The sequence below is a fragment of the Pristiophorus japonicus genome, unplaced genomic scaffold (assembly GCF_044704955.1).
Source record: "Pristiophorus japonicus isolate sPriJap1 unplaced genomic scaffold, sPriJap1.hap1 HAP1_SCAFFOLD_47, whole genome shotgun sequence".
NCBI lineage: Eukaryota > Metazoa > Chordata > Chondrichthyes > Pristiophoridae > Pristiophorus > Pristiophorus japonicus.
Window position 1 is genome coordinate 3,251,573 of NW_027254374.1, and position 24,048 is coordinate 3,275,620.

The window sequence follows — 24,048 nt, forward strand, 5'->3', positions numbered from 1 at the left end:
AGCTCAACGCCCTCCCGGATGGATTTGCTCCACCTCGGGCGATCTGCGGCCAGGGTCTCCCAGTTGTCAGTGGTGATGTCGCACTTTACCAGCGAGGCTTTGAGGGTGTCCTTATAACGTTTACGCTGTCCTCCTTTGGCTCGTTTACAATGAAGAAGCTCCACATGAAGCATTGCTTAGAGAGTCTCACATCTGGCATGCGTGCTATGTGGCCTGCCCAGCGAAGCTGATCGAGTGTGGACAGTGCTTCAATACTGGGGATGTTACCCTGGTCGAGGACACTGATGTTGATGCGCCTGTCCTCCCAGGAGATTTGCAGGATCTTGCGGAGACATCGTTGGTGATATATCTCCAGCGGCTTGAGGAGCCTTCTGCACATCGTCCATGCCTCAGACCCATACAGGAGGGCGGGTATTATTACAGCCCTGTAGACCATGAGTTTGGTGGTAGATTTAAGGGCCTGGTCTTCAAACAGTCTTTTCCGCAGGCAGCCGAAGGCTGCACTGGAGCACTGGAGGCGATGCTGAATCTCCATATCAGTGTCTGCCTTTGTTGATAAGAGGCACCCTCTCATTTCCAATGGAATTCTTCCAGTCACACAGCCTTCGTTCAAAGAAAAAATATATAGATTATGAATCAATTATTTATTTCTTTAAAACAAATCAAATTCAATTTTTTTTAAATAAAATTTAAATGTATTTATTTTGTTAAAATGTTAAATATATATATTTTTGTAAATTGGCTGTCAGTCTGGGCTGGTTTTACGTCCCTCCCTCCCTCCTTCCTGCCTGTGGCTATCACCTGTGGCTTCAATAACTGTCTCGGCCCGCGTGGTCCTGAGCCCCACTGCACAATTGCCTTCAGTGATGATAGAAATCTCACTTTATTCATTTAAAAGGGAACTGCGGTCAGTCAAGGGTGATTCTGCATCTGGGTAAAAGGAATGTCCTTGCAGTCCCCGATCATTCTGTATCTGTTTAAAAGGGCTGGTTGTCAGTTCCGGTTCATAATCTTTCCCTTTAAAACGGATTTTCTCATAAACCCGGGTCATCCTGTATAGTTTGAGAAGGAGTATGATTTCAGCTGCAATGACCGAATTGTTAAACTGTTGTGTTCCAATTTACATTGGGGTTTCCTCTGCCGGGTTTGCACCCAGATCGCAGTGCATCTGTTCATTTACTCGAAATATGCTCATCTTTTCCTCAATCCACTCCTTGATTTTGCTCGCAATATACACAACAACACATTGGGTGATAGTGGCAGCGGCCGCGTGGTCTAATGGATACAGCGTCTGACTTCGATCATAACCGCGAACTTATCAAAACATTACAGAGTCGTATCTTGCCACGGTCAATTAACTCGCTGCCTGAAATTTTATATTCGTTGCAATTCTGCCGAAAAAACAACCATCTCTTAGAGTCACTCACCTGAAGTAAAGGAAGGCTGTTTGCTTTAAGAATCTAATGGCACGTTTTCATCATTGTCGATCTGCATGCACGGGCGCAGCAAGCTGTGAAGTGGACTTTCTTGCACATTATTTCTGTTGGGTTACAAAAAGCAGGAAATTGAAAGGCTGACGTTTGGCTGAATACGAGACCAGGTGGCCGAGAAATTAAGGCGATGGATTACTAATCAATTTTGTTCTACACGCATGGGTTCGAATCCCATCCTCGTCGTATTTGTGTTCAGCTTTGACTCCCCTGGTCACTTTGTCAATCACATTAACCTCATCGCCGAGTTTCCCTTTCACTGACAAGGATGCTGCACTTTGCTCATGTTATGTCTCAAATTAATAATATATTCGTCAAAAGGATAACAGTTGCAGGACTGCGGAGAGGGGGACTAATTAGATAGGTCTCTGAGTGACTGCACAAGCACGATGGGCCTAACATCTTTTCTCACTACCGTCAGAATCTGAGAGCTGCGCTTTTCACTGTCGGCGGCTCTTGTTCTCGGGTTATGATTCTCGCTTAGGAATGATCACATTTGAAATGCGAGAGGTCTCGGGCCAAATCCTGAACGAGCCCCGTCATTTTTTATTCAAAGTTCCGCTTCTCACAGCCGCTTGACATGTGAGAAAACAGATATATTTCACATTAAAACGTGTAATTTTGCGCCGATTGTTCCCACAGCGTCCAAATCCCAGAGCAAAGTGAAAGTCACACAACTGAGTAAAGTTAAAGTATCTCAGAAGTACTCGGCTCTGTGACTCGTTGGATAACCTAAACCCGTGTTTAGTTCCGGCCAATACTTGATCAGTATATCTTCCTGTCTGTACGCATCAGCTCTGCTCAGTGGGGATACGCATACATTCAGCGTCAATCTCCACCTCTGCCCTGAATATGAAGGCGTCTTGTTTCTCCAGAGCTGAAAAGATGTGAGAAGCTAGCTTTTGAATTTGTCTCTTGGTTGCCGGATTCAGAGCGGACAGGAAATCAATCCGGGGTGGCCAAGCTACCTGGTCTGATGAAAAGGCGTTGACACCTAATATTGCAGGCATGTTATAGTCTTCTGGCCTCAACATTAGGTTCAACGTATCGGGTGATAAGCACCGCTCCCATTGTCTGGTAATGGTTCTGCTATTCCCACTAACACCTCCTCTGGACCATCCTTTGTTACGTTATTACCCTATTACCACCTACTTTGTCTTTCTCCTTTGTGCCATTTATTATTTAATCACTCCTGCGTTCCACTGTATCACAGACGTTCCCATTTGACCTTTCTCGCTGCGTATTATTTCCAGGCGCTATTTCTGTTGAAAAAAATCTGTAATCTTGAAATTTTTCCTAAAATATAGGAATGATTATCCGACAGAACGTGAAACCGGGTTCTTCATCCACAGAATCTGCACGACCTGCTGAGTTTTACATATTTATCTGTTTTTATTCATTCTATTTCCGTGTCCCTTTTCAGGGGATGTGCTGTCTGTCCGAGATCATTCTCAGTCTGTTTAAAATGGTGTGCTATCAGACCCGCATCATTCTGTGTCTGTTTAAAAGCGATGTGCTGTCTGTCCCGGAGTTCACATTTCAAATTTCAAAAACTGCCTTTAGAGGGTGCAGGAATTTTAGTTTGTTTGTGTGTTTGTGTAAGCCAGAGTGTGTGCAAACGTGCTGTGCGATCTTACTATCATGTGAGAAAAATGCATTACATGCAGCTTGAAACCGTACCGATTTGATTGAACACTCCTTCGTGGACTCTCTGACGGTAGAAGAATCTGCTGTGGGATTTTGCTATTCCACATCTAAAAGAAGGGAAAATACACAAGTTAGAAATATAGCGATTTTATCGAGGAATTGCGTGTGGGCTGTGTGACATGATGACATCCTCCACCCTTATTTTCAAATTCAAATCAAATCAAATAAAATCAAGAAAAGACGAGACAAGACAAGACAAGACATGACTGACTGACTGACTTTGTATATTTAAATATGTGTATATTTATATCCAATCCCAACTTTTTAACTTCCAAAATAAATGTACTTTTTCTGTTCTGCCTGCACGGGGCTCGATTACATTTGACCTCTTTCACAGCACAAGCAGCTGCTGTCAGATCCAGCAGAAAGACACACGCGACACATACTGGATCAGTATTAAGAGCAATTACAGTGGCTAAATTTTACTCATATTTAGCACAGTGGTACTGAGGACAACTATAACCCGTGAATTGCTGCCTTGGCTGAGATCAACTAACAGCCCAGATCAAGGACCGAACTTGGCACCTTCCCAGTCAGTATTGCCGAGTATTCTAAAATTTGGGAGCTGAGGGAGGGTTAGAAAGAATATTTTGAAACAAATTTTACTCTACCTTTAAACAAAACCTTTGTCAAACTGCACAATTCTGAAATTTTGACAAATAAGACTAGCAATTCAAATGGATTATAAAAACAATGTGACATTTTAGAAAGGCTCAAGTCACTTTAATAGACAGCTTTACAATCACAGCACAGTACAGAAGTGAGCGAATGGTAATGGTAGCTCGGTTCGTGAAGTCCGCCAACACTCTGGGATGAACTGGACTGTTCCTTTAAGTTTAAATAGGCAGAGAAAAGAGAGTCCCTGTCCGTTTAAATAGCTACCCGATTCCCCCGGGCAGTGGGAGGAGCAACTGCGCGCTATCTCTTGAGATACTGAAACAGCAAACACCGCCTGATGGCTTCCCGCGGTTCCTAAAGTCCGAAGAAATAAAATTGCATCAGGTTAAGTCGAACAACTGAAAAGAATGCACACAGAGTCATTGCTGTGTGTGTGTGTAAATAAAACACATCATTCTTAATGTTTGATAGAGATAAGCTATTATCTGCACCAGTTATTTTCCAGCATTTTATTTCCTATTATTTACAATGTAATTGAAGAGTGTTTAATTCATTTGCCATTTATTGATGACGCATTGTCTTGTGTGCTATTGGATAGAAAGTGATGTCACAATGACCATTCCGTTACCAAGGTGACCGTCTGTCCAGAGTATTCAGTGGGAAAGGGGATTAACTATCACCGAGGGTAATGAGCAGCCATCCATCAGTCTCTGCACTTTATTGTCCAGTGATCACCTCACCATCACACAGAAGATCCTAGATTTACCTCCAGTGTAGATGACTTGTGTAAGTGATGTTGAAAATGAAACTGTAGGGATGAAAGAGGAGTTGGAGGAGGTGGGTTTGGAGAGTAGGGTGAAAGAGGAGTTGGGGTGAAGGTTTGAAAGAAATGGGGTGATAGAGGAGTTGGGGTGAGGGGTTTGGTAAGTAGGGGTGAAAGAATAGTTGGCGAGGGGGACTTGGAGAGTAGGGGTGAAGGAGGTGTATGAATCAGTGGGATTTACTGCCCATTAATTGCCTTTGTTGAACTATGATGGGTTTATTTTTCTTTTAAAATGTTTTGCACTGTGTTCCACTGAAGCGAAATGCGGGGCAGCAGTTCCTTGCAGGCACTGGGCTGTTTCTGGTGAATTAGTATGGGTAGTGTTAATTTGGAATAGATTTTAATGATATTTTTCTGTGCTGAATGCGCTGCTGGGCTGCAGGTTTGTCATCAGTCCCAATGACGAGGTGCTGTTGACAACAAATCCAAGATTCCCTTACATTGTGACACCAAATCCAGGGACCACAGGAACTGAGGCATCAAATCCAGGGACCCCTTACACTGAGGCACCAAATCCAGGGAGCCCTTACACTGAGGCATCAAATCCAGGGATCCCTTACACTGAGAGACCAAATCCAGGGTCCCCTTAATCTGAGGCACCAAATCCAAGGAACCTTTACACTGAGGCACCAAATCCAGGGACCCCTTACAATGAGACACCAAATCCAGGGTCCCCTTGCTCTGAGGCACCAAAGCCATGAACCCCTTACACTGAGGCACCAAATCTAGGGATCCCTTAGACTGAGGCATCAAATCCAGGGACCCCTAACACTGAGAGACCAAATCCAGGGTCCCCTTAATCTGAGGCACCAAATCCAGGGAACCTTTACACTGAGGCACCTAATCCAGGGACCCCTTACAATGAGACACCAAATCCAGGGACCCCTTACACTGAGGCATCAAATCCAGGGAACCTTGACACTGAGGCACCAAATCCAGGGACCCCTTACGCTGAGGCTTCAAATCCAAGGAACCTTTACACTGAGGCATCAAATCCAGGGATCCCTTACACTGAGAGACCAAATCCAGGGTCCCCTTAATCTGAGGCACCAAATCCAGGGAACCTTTACACTGAGGCACCAAATCCAGGGACCCCTTACAATGAGACACCAAATCCAGGGACCCCTTACAATGAGACACCAAATCCAGGGACCCCTTGCTCTGAGGCACCAAATCCATGAACCCCTTACACTGAGGCACCAAATCTAGGGATCCCTTACACTGAGGCATCAAATCCAGGGACCCCTTACACTGAGGCAGCAAATACAGGAAACCCTTACACTGAGGCTCCAAATCCAGGGACCCCTTACAATGAGGCATCAAATCCAGGGACCACTTACACTGAGGCATCAAATCTAGGGACCCCTTACACTGAGACACCAAATCCAGGGACACCTTCCACTGAGGCATCAAATCCGGGGACCCCTTACACTGAGACACCAAATCCAGGGACCCCTTACACTGAGGCACCAAATCTAGGGACCCCTTACACTGAGTCACGAAATGCAATGACCCCTTACACTGAGGCACCAAATCAAGGCAGCCCTTACACTGAGACATCAAATCCAGGGACCCGTTACACTGAGACATCAAATCCAGAGACCCCTTACACTGAGGCATCAAATCCAGGGAACCTTTAGACTGAGGCACCAAATCCAGGGACCCTTTACACTGAGGCATCAAATCCAGGGACCCCTTTAACTGAGGCACCAAATCCAGGGAACCTTTACACTGAGGCACCAAATCCAGGGACCCCTTACATTGATACACCAAATCCAGGGACCCCTTGCACTGAGGCACCAAATCCAGGGACCCCTTACACTGAGGCACCAAATCTAGTGACCCCTTACACTGAGGCATCAATTCCAGGGACCCCTTACATTGAGGCATAAAATCCAGGGATCACTTACAATGAGGCATCAAATCCAGGGACCCCTTACACTGAGGCACCAAATCTAGTGACCCATTACACTGAGGCATAAAATCCAGGGACCCCTTACACTGAGACATCAAATCCAGGGACCTCTTACACTGAGGCATCAAATCCAGGGATCTCTTACACTGAGGCACCAAATCCACGGATCACTTACACTGAGACATCACATCCAGGGACCCCTCACAATGAGACATCAAATCCACGGACCCCTTACACTGAGACATCAAATCCAGGGACCCCTTACACTGAGACATCAAATCCAGGGACCCCTTACAATGAGACATCAAAACCAGGGACCCCTTACACTGCGGCATAAAATCTAGGGACCCCTTACACTGAGGCATCAAATCCAGGGACCCCTTACACTGAGACACCAAATCCAGGGACCCTTTACACTGAGGCACCAAATCCAGGGACCGCTTACACTGAGGCATCAAATCCAGGGACCCCATTACACTGAGACATCTAATTCAGGGACCCCTTACACTGAGACACAAAATCTAGGGACCCCTTACACTGAGTCACGAAATGCAATGACCCCTTACACTGAGGCACCAAATCAAGGCAGCCCTTACACTGAGACATCAAATGCAGGGACCCGTTACACTGAGACATCAAATCCAGAGACCCCTTACACTGAGGCATCAAATCCAGGGAACGTTTAGACTGAGGCACCAAATCCAGGGACCCCTTACAATGAGACACCAAATCCATGAACCCCTTACACTGAGGCACCAAATCTAGGGATCCCTTACACTGAGGCATCAAATCCAGGGACCCCTGACACTGAGGCATCAAATCCAGGGAACCTTGACACTGAGGCACCAAATCCAGGGACCCCTTACGCTGAGGCATCAAATCCAAGGAACCTTTACACTGAGGCATCAAATCCAGGGATCCCTCACACTGAGAGACCAAATCCAGGGTCCCCTTAATCTGAGGCACCAAATCCAGGGAACCTTTACACTGAGGCACCAAATCCAGGGACCCCTTACAAAGAGACACCAAATCCAGGGACCCCTTACAATGATACACCAAATCCAGGGACCCCTTGCTCTGAGGCACCAAATCCATGAACCCCTTACACTGAGGCACCAAATCTAGGGATCCCTTACACTGAGGCATCAAATCCAGGGACCCCTTACACTGAGGCACCAAATACAGGAAAACCTTACACTGAGGCTCCAAATCCAGGGACCCCTTACACTGAGGCATCAAATCCAGGGACCACTTACACTGAGGCATCAAATCTAGGGACCCCTTACACTGAGACACGAAATCCAGGGACACCTTCCACTGAGGCATCAAATCCGGGGACCCCTTACACTGAGACACCAAATCCAGGGACCCCTTACACTGAGACACTAAATCCAGGGACCCCTTACACTGAGGCACCAAATCTAGGGACCCCTTACACTGAGTCACGAAATGCAATGACCCCTTACACTGAGGCACCAAATCAAGGCAGCCCTTACACTGAGACATCAAATCCAGGGAACCGTTACACTGAGACATCAAATCCAGAGACCCCTTACACTGAGGCATCAAATCCAGGGAACCTTTAGACTGAGGCACCAAATCCAGGGACCCTTTACACTGAGGCATCAAATCCAGGGACCCCTTTAACTGAGGCACCAAATCCAGGGAACCTTTACACTGAGACACCAAATCCAGGGACCCCTTACATTGATACACCAAATCCAGGGACCCCTTGCACTGAGGCACCAAATCCAGGGACCCCTTACATTGAGGCATCAAATCCGGGGATCACTTACACTGAGGCATCAAATCCAGGGACCCCTTACACTGAGGCACCAAATCTAGTGACCCATTACACTGAGGCATAAAATCCAGGGACCCCTTACACTGAGACATCAAATCCAGGGACCTCTTACACTGAGGCATCAAATCCAGGGATCTCTTACACTGAGGCACCAAATCCACGGATCACTTACACTGAGACATCAAATCCAGGGACCCCTCACAATGAGACATCAAATCCACGGACCCCTTACACTGAGACATCAAATCCAGGGACCCCTTACACTGAGACATCAAATCCAGGGACCCCTTGCAATGAGACATCAAATCCAGGGACCCCTTACACTGCGGCATAAAATCTAGGGACCCCTTACACTGAGGCATCAAATCCAGGGACCCCTTACACTGAGACACCAAATCCAGGGACCCTTTACACTGAGGCACCAAATCCAGGGACCCCTTACACTGAGGCATCAAATCCAGGGACCCCTTACACTGAGAAATCAAATCCAGGGAGCCCTTACACTGAGACATCAAATGCAGGGGCCCTTACACTGAGACATCAAATCCAGGGAGCCCTTACACTGAGGCACCAAATCCAGGGAACCTTTTACACTGATGCACCAAATCCAGGGACCCCTTCCACTGAGACACCAAATCTAGGGACCCCTTACAATGAGGGAACAAATCCAGGAACCCCTTACACTGAGGCACCAAATACAGGGAACCCTTACACTGAGGCACCAAATCCAGGGACCACTTACACTGAGGCATCAAATCCAGGGAGCCCTCACAATGAGACATCAAATCCACGGACCCCTTACACTGAGACATCAAATCCAGGGACCCCTTACAATGAGACATCAAATCCAGGGACCCCTTACACTGAGACATCAAATCCAGAGACCTCTCACAATGAGACATCAAATCCACGGACCCCTTACACAGAGACTTCAAATCCAGGGACCCCTTACACTGAGACATCAAATCCAGGGACCCCTTACACTGAGACATCAAATCCAGGGACCACTTACACTGCGGCATCAAATCCAGGGACCCCTTACACTGAGGCATCAAATCCAGGGATCCCTTACACTGTGACACCAAATCCAGGGACCCCTTACACTGAGACACCAAATCCAGGGACCCTTTGCACTGAGGCACCAAATCCAGGGACCCCTTACACTGAGGCATCAAATCCAGGGACCCCTTACACTGAGGCATCAAATCCAGGGACCCCATTACACTGAGACATCTAATTCAGGGACCCCTTACACTGAGACATCAAATCCAGGGAGCCCTTACACTGATATATCAAATCTCGGGACCCCTTATACTGAGGCACCAAATCCAGGGACCTCTTACACTGAGGCATCAAATCCAGGGACCCCTTACACTGAGGCATCAAATACAGGGACCCCATTACACTGAGACATCTAATTCAGGGACCCCTTACACTGAGACATCAAACCCAGGGAGCCCTTACACTGATATATCAAATCCATGGACCCCTTACACTGAGGCACCAAATCCATGGACCCTTACACTGAGACACCAAATCCAGGGACCCCTAACAATGAGGCACCAAATCCAGGGACCCCTTACACTGAGACACCAAATCCAGGGACCCTTTACACTGAGGCATCAAATCCATGGTCCCCTTTCACTGAGACATCAAATCCAGGGACCTCTTACAATGAGGCACCAAATCCAGGGACCCCTTACACTGAGACACCAAATCCAGGGCCCCTTTACACTGAGGCATCAAATCCATGGTCCCCTGACAATGAGACATCAAATCCAGGGACCCCTTACAATGAGGCACCAAATCCAGGGACCCCTTACACTGAGGCATCAAATCCAGGGACCCTTTACACTGAGGCATCAAATCCATGGTCCCCTTACACTGAGACATCAAATCCAGGGACCCCTTACACTGAGGCACCAAATCCAGGGACCCTTACAATGAGACATCAAATTCAGGGAGCCCTTACACTGAGGCACCAAATCCAGGGACCCCTTACACTGTTGCATCAAATTCAGGGACCCCTCACACTGAGACATCAAATCCAGGGACCACTTAACTGAGATATCAAATCCAGGGACTCCTTACACTGAGGCATCAAATCCAGGGACCCCTTACACTGAGACACCAAATCCAGAGACCCCTTACACTGAGACATCAAATCCAGGGACCCATTACACTGAGGCACCAAATCCAGGGAGCCCTTACACTGAGACATCAAATCCATGGTCCCCTTTCACTGAGACATCAAATCCAGGGACCTCTTACAATGAGGCACCAAATCCAGGGACCCATTACACTGAGGCACCAAATCCAGGGAGCCCTTACACTGAGACATCAAATCCATGGTCCCCTTACACTGAGACATCAAATCCAGGGACCCCATACAATGAGGCATGAAATCCAGGGACCCTTTACACTGAGGCATCAAATCCATGGTCCCCTTACACTGAGACATCAAATCCAGGGACCCCTTACACTGAGGCACCAAATCCAGGGACCCCTTACAATGAGATATCAAATCCAGGGAGCCCTTACACTGAGGCACCAAATCCAGGGACCCCTTACACTGTTGCATCAAATCCAGGGACCCCTTACACTGAGACATCAAATCCAGGGACCACTTAACTGAGACATCAAATCCAGGGACCCCTTACACTGAGGCATCAAATCCAGGGACCCCTTACACTGAGACACCAAATCCAGGGACCCCTTACACTGAGACATCAAATCCAGGGACCCCTTACACTGAGATTTCAAATCCAGGAACCCCTTACACTGAGACATCAAATCCAGGGACCCCTTACACTGAGGCACCAAATCCAGGGAGCCCTAACACTGAGACATCAAATCCAGGGACCCCTTACACTGAGATTTCAAATCCAGGGACCCCTTACACTGAGACATCAAATCCAGGGACCCCTTACACTGAGGCACCAAATCCAGGGAGCCCTTACACTGAGGCATCAAATCCAGGGACCCCTTACAATGAGACATCAAATCCAGGGACCAGTTACACTGAGGCACCAAATCCAGGGACCCCTTACAATGAGACATCAAATCCAGGGAGCCCTTACACTGAGGCATCAAATCCAGGGACCCCTTACAATGAGACATCAAATCCAGGGACCACTTACACTAAGACTACAAAATTACACAGAAATGAGCCATTCGGTCGAACCAGTCCATGCCGGTGTTTTTGCTCTGCTCGGGAATTAGAGTGCTTCAGTATGGGGAATGGTTATGCCGGTGAAAGCAGCTCTACTTCGGGGGAAATGTGGTTAATGAATGAAGAGACGACGGGGGAATCAGGCGGTGACTGGTGAGGCCTGGTGACAGATTATTGTTAGAAGTCCTTTTCAGGCAGGCTGATGATTAGATGTAACCAGCGCAACAAATGTATCCATCTGTTATTGGCCCAAAATAACCAAATCTAATGTCACTCATTTATTTTTCCATGAGAAATGTCGAGATTACGATGTGCTGTTGACAGAAAGGAGCGAGTAAATGAGGCTTGCACTGAAAAGAAGGTTCCTTGAATGAACACATTGTGAGGCTGTTTTGTGACTCGGCACTGTGAGGTTAAAAATTTGAAATGGAAAAGGGCATGTCCAGTAACACTTATATTGGCAATAGTTCTTTCTAAGTTCCTAATTATATCCTAAGCCAAATATCCCATTGACTATCCCAATCACTAATCCCAATCCTAACAAATAACCACAAACCACAACCACTAAACCTTCATCTAAACAGAGCCCGGTTACCAAGGCTAAGAACATCTGAACTAGGATTAGCAGTGGGCCATCTGGCCCATTGAGCCCACCCCGCCATTCAATAAGATCTTGGCTGATCTGATCTTGGCCTCAATTCCACTTCCCTGCCCTTTACCCATAAACCTTGACTCCACCATCTTTCAAAAATCACTCTATCTGCAAAATTCTAAAAGGACAGAGGGTGTTAAAAAAACAAGCCTAAAGGCTTTGTGTCTTAATGCAAGGAGTATCCGCAATAATTTGGATGAATTAACTGTGCAAATAGATGTTAACAAATATGATGTGATTGGGATTACGGAGACGTGGCTCCAGGATGAGCAGGGCTGGGAACTCAACATCCAGGGGTATTCAACATTCAGGAAGGATAGAATAAAAGGAAAAGGAGGTGGGGTAGCATTGCTGGTTAAGGAGGAGATTAAGGCAATAGTTAGGAAGGACATTAGCTTGGATGATGTGGAATCTATATGGGTAGAGCTGCAGAACATCAAAGGGCAAAAAACGTTAGTGGGAGTTGTGTACAGACCTCCAAACAGTAGTAGTGATGTTGGGGAGGGCATCAAACAGGAAATTAGGGTTGCGTGCAATAAAGGTGCAGCAGTTATAATGGGTGACTTTAATATGTACATAGATTGGGCTAACCAAACTGGAAGCAATACGGTGGAGGAGGATTTTCTGGAGTGCATAAGGGATGGTTTTTTAGACCAATATGTCAAGGAACCAACTAGGGGGGAGGCCATCTTAGACTGGGTGTTATGTAATGAGAAAGGATGAATTAGCAATCTCGTTGTGCGAGGCCCCTTGGGGAAGTGTGACCATAATATGGTGGAATTCTGCATTAGGATGGAGAATGAAACAGTTAATTCAGAGACCATGGTCCAGAACTTAAAGAAGGCTAACTTTGAAGGTATGAGTCGTGAATTGGCTGAGATGGATTGGCGAATGATACTTAAGGGGTTGACTGTGGATGGGCAATGGCAGACATTTAGAGACCGCATGGATGAACTACAACAATTGTACATTCCTGTCTGGCATAGAAATAAAAAAGGGAAGGTGGCTCAACCGTGGCTATCAAGGGAAATCAGGGATAGTATTAAAGCCAAGGAAGTGGCATACAAATTGGCCAGAAATTTCAGCGAACCTGGGGACTGGGAGAAATTTAGAACTCAGCAGAGGAGGACAAAGCGTTTGATTAGGGCAGGGAAAATGGAGTATGAGAAGAAGCTTGCAGAGAACATTAAGACGGATTGCAAAAGTTTCTATAGATATGTAAAGAGAAAAAGGTTAGTAAAGACAAACGTAGGTCCCCTGCAGTCAGAATCAGGGGAAGTCATAACGGGGAACAAAGAAACGGCGGACCAATTGAACAAGTACTTTGGTTCGGTATTCAAGAAGGAGGACACGAACAACCTTCCGGTTATAAAAGGGGTCGGGGGGTCTAGTAAGGAAGAGGAACTGAGGGAAATCCTTATTAGCCGGGAAATTGTGTTGGGGAAATTGATGGGATTGAAGGCCGATAAATCCCCAGGGCCTGATGGACTGCATCCCAGAGTATTTAAGGAGGTGGCCTTGGAAATAGTGGATGCGTTGACAGTCATTTTCCAACATTCCATTTACTCTGGATCAGTTCCTATGGAGTGGAGGGTAGCCAATGTAACCCCACTTTTTAAAAAAGGAGGGAGAGAGAAAACAGAGAATTACAGACCGGTCAGCCTGACATCGGTAGTGGGTAAAATGATGGAATCAATTATTAAGGATGTCATAGCAGTGCATTTGGAAAGAGGTGACATGATAGGTCCAAGTCAGCATGGATTTGTGAAAGGGAAATCATGCTTGACAAATCTTCTGGAATTTTTTGAGGATGTTTCCAGTAGAGTGGATAAGGGAGAACCAGTTGATGTGGTATATTTGGACTTTCAGAAGGCGTTCGACAAGGTCCCATACAAGAGATTGATGTGCAAAGTTAGAGCACATGGGATTGGGGGAAGTGCACTGACATGGATTGAGAACTGGTTGTCAGACAGGAAGCAAAGAGTAGGAGTAAATGGGTACTTTTCAGAATGGCAGGCAGTGACTAGTGGGGTACCGCAAGGTTCTGTGCTGGGGCCCCAGCTGTTTACACTGTACATTAATGATTTAGATGAGGGGATTAAATGTAGTATCTCCAAATTTGCGGATGACACTAAGTTGGGTGGCAGTGTGAGCTGTGAGGAGGATGCTGTGAGGCTGCAGAGCGACTTGGATAGGTTAGGTGAGTGGGCAAATGCATGGCAGATGAAGTATAATGTGGATAAATGTGAGGTTATCCACTTTGGTGGTAAAAACAGAGAGACAGACTATTATCTGAATGGTGACAGATTAGGAAAAGGGGAGGTGCAAAGAGACCTGGGTGTCATGGTACATCAGTCATTGAAGGTTGGCATGCAGGTGCAGCAGGCGGTTAAGAAAGCAAATGGCATGTTGGCCTTCATAGCAAGGGGATTTCAGTACAGGGGCAGGGAGGTGTTGCTACAGTTGTACAGGGCATTGGTGAGGCCACACCTGGAGTATTGTGTACAGTTTTGGTCTCCTAACCTGAGGAAGGACATTCTTGCTATTGAGGGAGTGCAGCGAAGGTTCACCAGACTGATTCCCGGGATTGGCGGGACTGACCTATCAAGAAAGACTGGATCAACTGGGCTTGTATTCACTGGAGTTCAGAAGAATGAGAGGAGACCTCATAGAAACATATAAAATTCTGACGGGGTTAGACAGGTTAGATGCAGGAAGAATGTTCCCAATGTTGGGGAAGTCCAGAACCAGGGGTCACAGTCTAAGGATAAGGGGTAAGCCATTTAGGACCGAGATGCGGAGGAACTTTTTCACACAGAGAGTGGTGAACCTGTGGAATTCTCTACCACAGAAAGTTGTTGAGGCCAATTCACTAAATATATTCAAAAAGGAGTTAGATGAGGTCCTTACTGCTAGGGGGATCAAGGGGTATGGCGAGAAAGCTGGAATGGGGTACTGAAGTTGAATGTTCAGCCATGAACTCATTGAATGGTGGTGCAGGCTAGAAGGGCTGAATGGCCTACTCCTGCACCTATTTTCTATGTTTCTATGTTAAATATTTTCAATGACCCAGACTCCACTGTTCTCTGGGGTAGAAAATTTCAAAGATTCACGAACCTCTGAGAGAAGAAATTCCTCTTCATTTCATTTTAAATGGGCGCCCCCTTATGCTCAGGCTTTGCCACCTAGTTCTCGATTCCCCCACAAGAAGAAACAGAGATCAGTGGGGAAACTAAAGACCTGATAAAGGAAGTAGTTAAACAATTATTTTGATGCAAAAAATACTGCAAGGTATGTTAGTAACAAGAAATTGTAATCAACTAACCCATCAAAATTAGCAAAGGCAATTACAAAGGTCAGAACATTTCAAAGTTGATCACATGCAGTATGTGTGAAGATCTATTAACCGCATTCAACAATCGTTAAATACAGGAAATAACAGATTTACAGTCTTACACAAGATAGTTCTTTCAAGGGTTGGTTGAAAGGTATGTTAAATGAGTGTAAAGTGAGACACGCCGGTTCAGTCTGAGACATCCACAAGCCGGATACTCAAATGAAACAAGTTTGGGATTTGATGTGGGAAAAGATGAATTACGTGAGAAGTGAAATAATCTAGAATAAGAAAAAGCCCAAAATGGAAGTGAAGAGAGCATTAATTAGTCTCTTATTATGGAGAAAAGAAATATTGGACACAGGGTGTTTGAAACAATCCTGAGACAGAACATTACTGTCCAGCTCAGGGACAGGGTTATACAGAGCAGCAGGAACAATGACTGAGGGCCAGAATGACCATGTTCAGTGCCCAATGGGGGCCCAGTAAATCCTGTCCCAGTCACTAAAGTGGTCTTGGGTATTTACCCAGCATTCCTCGCGATGGAGAATGTGCCGAGCCCAGACTACAGGGGCCCAGTGCGCATGCGCGGGACCTGGCTGTATTTGGAGCATGCGCGGTGCGTGTAATGGCGGAGCGGCTGTGGTGAAATGTGTTCCGCCAAACAGCTCCTACTCCGCGGGGCGGAGGGGAGTAAAGGACCAGCGGGGAGCCGGGGAGGCTTCAGAAACACCTGCTGCCCGCCGAAAGCCCGGAATAACAACCGGAATATCGGCGGCTGCAGCCTCGAGGCTTTCTCCCGGTCACAGGCCCCGGGTAAAGGCGGCCATCTTTGTACAGGAAGGCAGGGTCAGTCCTCCGCCATCTTGGTTCAGTGAGCAGCAAAGCGCATGCGCGGCCATCTTGGTAAAGTAAGAGCTGACTTATTTTATTCTCACACCTCGGATTTCTCTCATTGTTCTGATCTCCAAAGTGTATCGTCCCAACCTTCTCAACCTGTCCTCATCAGAGAACCCCCTCCTCGCCGGAATCAACCTCTGAACAGCCTCCAATGTAAGTATATCCTTCCTTAAACACACAGTATTCCAGGTGTGGTCCCACCAACACCCTGTACACTTGGAGCAGGACTTCTCTGCTTAAACACACAGTGTTCCAGGTGTGGTCCCACCAATACCCTGTACACTTGGAGCAGGACTTCTCTGCTTAAACACACAGTATTCCAGGTGTGGTCCCACCAATACCCTGTACACTTGGAGCAGGACTTCTCTGCTTAAACACACAGTATTCCAGGTGTGGTCCCACCAATACCCTGTACACTTGGAGCAGGACTTCTCTGCTTTTTATTCTATCCCCCTGACAATAAAGGCCAACATTACATTTACCTTCCTGACTACTTCCTGAACCTGCAGACTAACTTTTTGTGTTTTATGCACAAACACCCTCAGGTCTCTCTGTCCTGTAGCACTTTGCAATTTTTCTCCATTTAAATTATAATTTGCTTTTCTATTATTTCTGCCAAAGTGGATAACCTCACATGTTCCCATATTATACTCCATCTGACAAATTTTTGCCCACTCATTTACCCTGTCTATATCCCTTTGCAAATTTTGTTTGTCCTCAATTTGCTTTCCCACCTATCTTTGTATCATCAGCAAACTTGGCTACATTACACTCGGTCCCTTCTTCCAAGTCATTAATATAGGTTGTAAATAGTTGAGGACCTAGCACCGATTCCTGCGGCACCCCACTGGTTACCATTTGCCAACCAGAAAAAGACCCATTTATCCCGACTCTCTCTTTTCTGTTAGTTAACCAATCCTCTATCTGTGCTAATATACTGCCCCCAACCCAGTGAGCTTTTATCTTGTGTAGTAATCTCTTATGTGCAATCTTATCAAATGCCTTCTGGAAATCCAAATACACCACATCCACTGGTTCCGCCTTATCCATCCTACTCATTACATCCTCAAAGAACACCAGCAAATTTGTCAAACTTGATTTCCCTTTCATGAAGCCATACTGACTCTGCTTGATTGAATCAAGCTTTTCCAAATGTCCCGCTACTGCTTCCTTAATAATGGTCTCCAGCACTTTCCCAATGACAGATGTTAGGCTAACTGGTCTATAGTTTCCTGCTTTTTGTCTGCCTCCTTTTTTAAATATAGGCGTTACATTTTCGGTTTTCCAATCTGTTGGGACTGCCCCAGAATCCAGGGAATTTTGGTAGATTACAACTAATGTGTCCACTATCTCTGCAGCCACTTCTCTTAAGATCCTACGATGTAAACCATCAGGGCAAGGTGACTTGTCTGCCTTTAGTCCCATTATTTTACTGAGTACTACTTCATTATGAATTGTTATTGTATTAAGTTCTTCCCTCACTATAGCCCCTTGATTATCCACTTTGGTATTACTCTCAGTGACTGAGTGTTTTACTGTAATTAAACTAATCTTGGACTGTTTCTGTCAGATATTATCTCCGGCACGGTCCCAGCAAACACTCCCACTCCCTCGTCCCTCCGATGTTGCTGCAGGATTGCTTTGTGAAGACGGGCTAATGGAGAGAAACACCCTGCACGGAATGATCCCAAATTGATCATCTCCAAGGGACAAGGCTTGCAGCTTTAATCATTCTCTGTCCTTTCCCCCCAGGCCCAGTTCCTTTGCTCAGATTCTGATAAAAGTAAATTGGGAAAAGTGCACTTTGATTTTTACAGATTGAATTATTGCAGAGAGCTGCGCATGCGCGGTTCAGCCCCACCCTCTGTGTCGATTTCCAGTGAGCAGAAGAGCACATGCGCCCTCCCCTCCCCCAGCACTGCCTGTGATCGCCATTCACTCAGTGAGCGGAAGAAGATGGTTTAAAACAGCCAGGAATGGTGACACCGTGTCCCCGGGGTAAGGCAGCGAGCAGCAGCCTCCTTACAGCAGCGCAGCGCTTTGGGAGTGTGTCCGCAGATGGGCTCAGAGATCGGCATTGAGTCCGGGGGGAGTTCAGGGGGAGTCGTGGGCTGTGTGTAAGAGGCAGAGTGGACCAAGAATCAGTATCAGTGCGTGGTGTGAGTGGGGGAAGGGAGAGGCCATTCTCGGGCTGTGTTTCGACAACGTGTGTCCAGGGTAAGGGAGACAGTATGGGCAGAATCTGCTGTTTACAATCTGCTGCTTTCTCTCTCCAAACCAGGAGTGAACGTTCCTGGTTTAGTTCCCTCGGGGGCTGTGTCTAAGGGCAGAGTGGATCAGGAACTAGTTCCGGAACAAGATGTGAGTGGGGGAAGCGAGAGGCCATTCTCGGGCTGTGTATTAATAGGGTAAGGTAACAGAGAAAGTAAATCACCTCGCTCTTTCCAATCATTGCTGCATTCTTTCCCCAAATCAGTAGTTAATGTTCCTGATTCAGTTCCAATCTCACCGTGTCTGTTGTTCTTGGACAGTGAGCAGTGGAAACACAGCCTGACAGTGAGGATGTGGGGAGTTTCACAAAGTGCATCTATTGCAGGCACCAGGAGAGGAGTGTGGGAGAAGATATTTTAAAGACGGGTTATATTGTTTCGGTGAGCTGAGTTCTCCAGAACCATGTTGCTGATGATCGAGAGATACATTGTCACTCCCTCAGATACATCATATTCTCCCCCGCATCCATATCTTAGAACTAATAATGTTCTCGTATTATTATTCTTAGAACAAAATTCTTCAAACAGCCAGAACAAATGTGATCATTCCTCCACCCAGAATACAAGGAACAGTGCAGGCAGCTCCTTCTCACACACAGTAAGTAGATTATCACTCACAGAGCGCAGAGACTCAGAACTGGCCTCAATCCTATTGTCACAGGCAGCAGAAGCTGTCAGTCCCACAGTGATCCGAAGTGGCAGAGTTATATTGTGAATCTTACAGCCACATGGAGCAGTGTAATCACATGCTGTTTCACCATTGAAACAGATCACACTGACAGGTACATTAAACACCAACACTCACTTGCCAGAAACTGGCAGGTGGAGAATAAAAGACAATCATCCATCAGAAAAAATGTTAAACAGGTAGTATAAACCACACTCGCATATCAGAAGCTGATGGGTACAGAGCAAAAGCCATATTCATGTTTCAGAATCTGACGGATTCAGTATTTAAACCCCCCGAACATACCAGAAGATGACTGGTGCAGAATAAACCCCACATTCCCGTACCACAGACTGACAGATACAGTATACAACACACACCCACATATATGAAAGTTACAGTAACAGAATAAAATCCCCACTTACATACCAGAGAGTGACAGGTAAAGTGTAAATCTCATGTGCACATATCGGAAAACTGAAAGGCACTAAGTAAAATTGTTACTTACATCGCAGGAACTGATAGGGGCAGAGTAAAACCCACACCCACACATCTGAACAATGACATGGAGAACGCAAACTCTTCACTCACACATCAGAGAAATACAGGTAAAAATTAACATTGATTCTCACGTTCACATACCAGAGACTGGCAAATACAGAGGAAATTCTACACTCACATAGCAGGAAATGACAGGTACAGTCTAAAACACACAATCAAGTAGCAGGAACAAATAGGTACAGTCCAACATAGAAGAAACTGAGAAGCACAGATTGAACCTCAACATACACCAAAATCTGACAGTTACAGAAAAATACACACACTCACATATCAGAGACTGAGAGATACAGTATAAAACCCATACTCACATATCAGAGACTGAGAGATACAGTATAAAACCCATACTCACATATCAGAGACTGAGAGATACAGTATAAAACCCACACTCACATATCAGAGACTGAGAGATACAGTATAAAACCCATACTCACATATCAGAGACTGAGAGATACAGTATAAAACCCATACTCACATATCAGAGACTGAGAGATATGGTATAAAACCCATACTCACATATCAGAGACTGAGAGATATAGTATAAAACCCATACTCACATATCATAGACTGAGAGATACAGTATAAAACCCACACTCACATATCAGAGACTGAGAGATACAGTATAAAACCCACACTCACATCAGAGACTGAGAGATACAGTATAAAACCCATACTCACGTATCAGAGGCTGCGAGATACAGTATATACCCATACTCACATATCAGAGACTGAGAGATACGGTATAAAACCCACACTCACATATCAGAGACTGAGAGATACAGTATAAAACCCATACTCACATATCAGAGGCTGAGATACAGTATAAAACCCATACTCACATATCAGAGACTGAGAGATACAGTATAAAACCGACACTCACATATCAGAGACTGAGAGATACAGTATAAAACCCATACTCACATATCAGAGGCTGACATATTACAATCCATATTCCCATAACATAAATTGACAGCAGTGACATGCCCATACTCACGAGCCAGTAATTGACAGGTACAGGGTAAAGATCTCTCTTTCATTACAGAAACTGACAGGTACAAAGGAAAGTCCACTCACAATTAAACAGAAACTGGCAGTTATAGAGTAAGGCCCACAATCAAATGTCAGAACTTGACAGATACAGCATAAAACCCAGACTCCCATAACAGAAATGGAGATACAGAGAAAGGCCCACACTCACATAGCAGAGATAGATAGATACAGAGTAAAACTCAGACTCATTTACCAGAGACCGACAGATTCAGCAGAAAACTCACCTCCACAACAAAAATTGATAGAGTATTTGTTTTATTTTCTAACTATCAGGAATTGGGGGTGCAGAGTAAAACAATACTAACATACTGGAGAATGCCGGGTATGGAGTAGAGCTCACATTCACATAACAGAGATGAACAGATACAGCACAGAACACACTCACACACCAGGAATGGAAAGATACATAGAAACATAGAAAATAGGTGCAGGAGCAGGCCATTCGGCCCTTCGAGCTTGCATTGCAATTCAGTATGATCATGGCTGAAAATGCAACTTCAGTACCCCACTCCCGCTTTCTCTCCCTATCCCTTGATCCCCTTAGCCGTAAAGACCACATCTAACGCCCTCTTGAATATATCCAACGAACTGGACTCCACAACTTTCTGTGGTAGAGAATTGCACAGGTTTACCACTCTCTGGGTGAAAAAGTTTCTCCTCATTTCAGTCCTATAAGGCTTATCCCTTATCCTTAGATTGTGACCCCAGGTTCTGGACTTCCCCAACATCGGGAACATTCTTCCTGCATCTAACCTGTCCACTCCCGTCATAATGTTACATGTTTCTATGAGATCCCCTCTCATTCTTCTAAATTCCAGTGAGTATAAGCCTAGCTGATCCATCTTTCTTCATATGTCAGTCCTGCCATCACAGGAATCAGTCTGGTGAACCTTCGCTGCACTCCCTCAATAGCAAGCACGTCCTTGCTCAGATTAAGAGACCAAAACTGCACAGAATACTCAAGGTGTGGTCTCACCAAGGCCCTATACAATTGCAGTACGACCTCCCTGCTCCTATACTCAAATCCTCTCGCTATGAATGCCAGCATGCTATTTGCTTTCTTTACTGCCTGCCATACTTGCATGCCTACCTTCAGTGACTGATGTACCATGACACCCAGGTCTCTTTGCACCTCCCACTTTACTAACCTGTCACCATTCAGATAATAAGCTGCCTTCCTGTTTTTGCCACCAAAGTGAATAACCTCACATTTATACACACTATACTGCATCTGCCATGCATTTGTCCACTCACCTAACCTATCCAAGTCACCCTGCAGCCTCTTAGCACCTCCTCACAGCTCACACTGCCATCCAGCTTTGTGTCATCTGCAAACTTGGAGATATTACACTCAATTCCTTCTTCTAAATCATTGATGTATATTGCAAATAGCTGGGATCCCAGCACTGAACCTTGCGGCACCCCACTAGTCACTGCCTGCCATTCTGAAAAGGACCTGTTTATTCCCACACTTTGCTTCCTGTTTGCCAACCGGTTCTCCCACCACGTCAATACATTACCCCCAATACTATGGGCCCAAGACTCCACACGATAAAAAACGGTCACCCCTCCAAGCTGGGCGCCCGTTTTTCGCGCCTAAAACGGCGCCGGAAAAAAACTCGCGATTCTGGAGAGCCCTGCAGCTCCTTGTCTGCTTGGTGCGGCGCCCAGGGGGGCGGAGCCTACACTCGCACCGATTTTGTAAGTGGGAGGGGGCGAGTACTATTTAAATTATTTTTTTTCCTGCCGGCAACGCTGCGCGTGCGCGTTGGAGCGTTCGCGCATGCTCAGTGTGAAGGAAACATTGGCACTCGGCCATTTTTGTAGTTCTTTGTAGCTGTTTAGTTTTTGAACATTGTTTAATAAAACCACATTGCCATCAGCACTGAGAAGGCTGCAGGAAGCCTCAGAAAGTTGAGGCAGCCGATTCCCGACAACATCCCCCTTTTGCCGTCGGGAAATGGCTCCTCAATTTTTGTGGCTTCCTGCAGCCTTCTGTCTCCTTTCCTCCCTCCCTCCCTCCCGCCATCTGGAACGGCTTTGTTCCCCCCCCTGCGTTCAGTCGCTCGGTTCACTCCGGCCCGCCCGCCCACCTTCGGGAACGGCTGCCTCATTTTGTGAGGCTTGCTGCAGCATTCTCCCTGGCTGAAGAACTTTCACACAGATATGAAGATGGTTTATTTAATCTCTTCTTTGCTTATAAATGTTTATTCAGGTTGGATTTATTTGTATAATATTTGTATAAAAACAATAAGGATTGATTGTAGAATTTAATGACTTCCCTCCCTCCCCCCCCCCCCCCACACCTCGTTCTGGACGCCTAATTTGAAATCTGCGCCTGATTTTTTAATGTGTAGAACAGGTTTTTTCAGTTCTACAAAAATCTTCACTTGCTCCATTCTGAGTTAGTTTGGAGTACGTTTTCACTGTGCAAACTTTCAAATCAGGCATCAGTGGCCGGACACGTCCCCTTTTGAAAAAAAAATTCTGTTCCAAAGTGGAACTGTTCTACCTGACTAGAACTGCAGAAAAAAAAATGTGGACATTAAATTTGCACACTAATCTCTTGTGTGGGATCTTGTCAAAAGCCTTTTGAAATTCCAAATACACCACATCCACTGGTTCTCCCTTGTCCACTCTACTAGTTACATCCTCAAAAAACTCTAGAAGATTTGTCAAGCATGATTTCCCTTTCATAAATCCATGCTGATTTGGACCGATCCTGTCACTGCTTTCCAAATGCTGTGCTATTACATCTTTAATAATTGATTCCAGCATTTTCCCCACTACCGATGTCAAGCCAACCGGTCTATAATTCCCTGTTTTCTCTCTCCCTCCTTTTTAAAAAGTGGGGTTACATTAGCTACCCTCCAATCCATAGGTACTGATCCAGAGTCAATGGAATTCTGGAAAATGATCACAAATGCATCTACTATTTCTAGGACCACTTTTTTAACTACTCTGGGATGCAGACTATCAGGCCCTGGGGATTTATTGGACTTCAGTCCCATCAGTTTCCCTCCAACCATTTCCTGACTAATAAGGATTTCCCTCAGTTCCTCCTTCCCGCTAGACCCTCGGTCCCCTA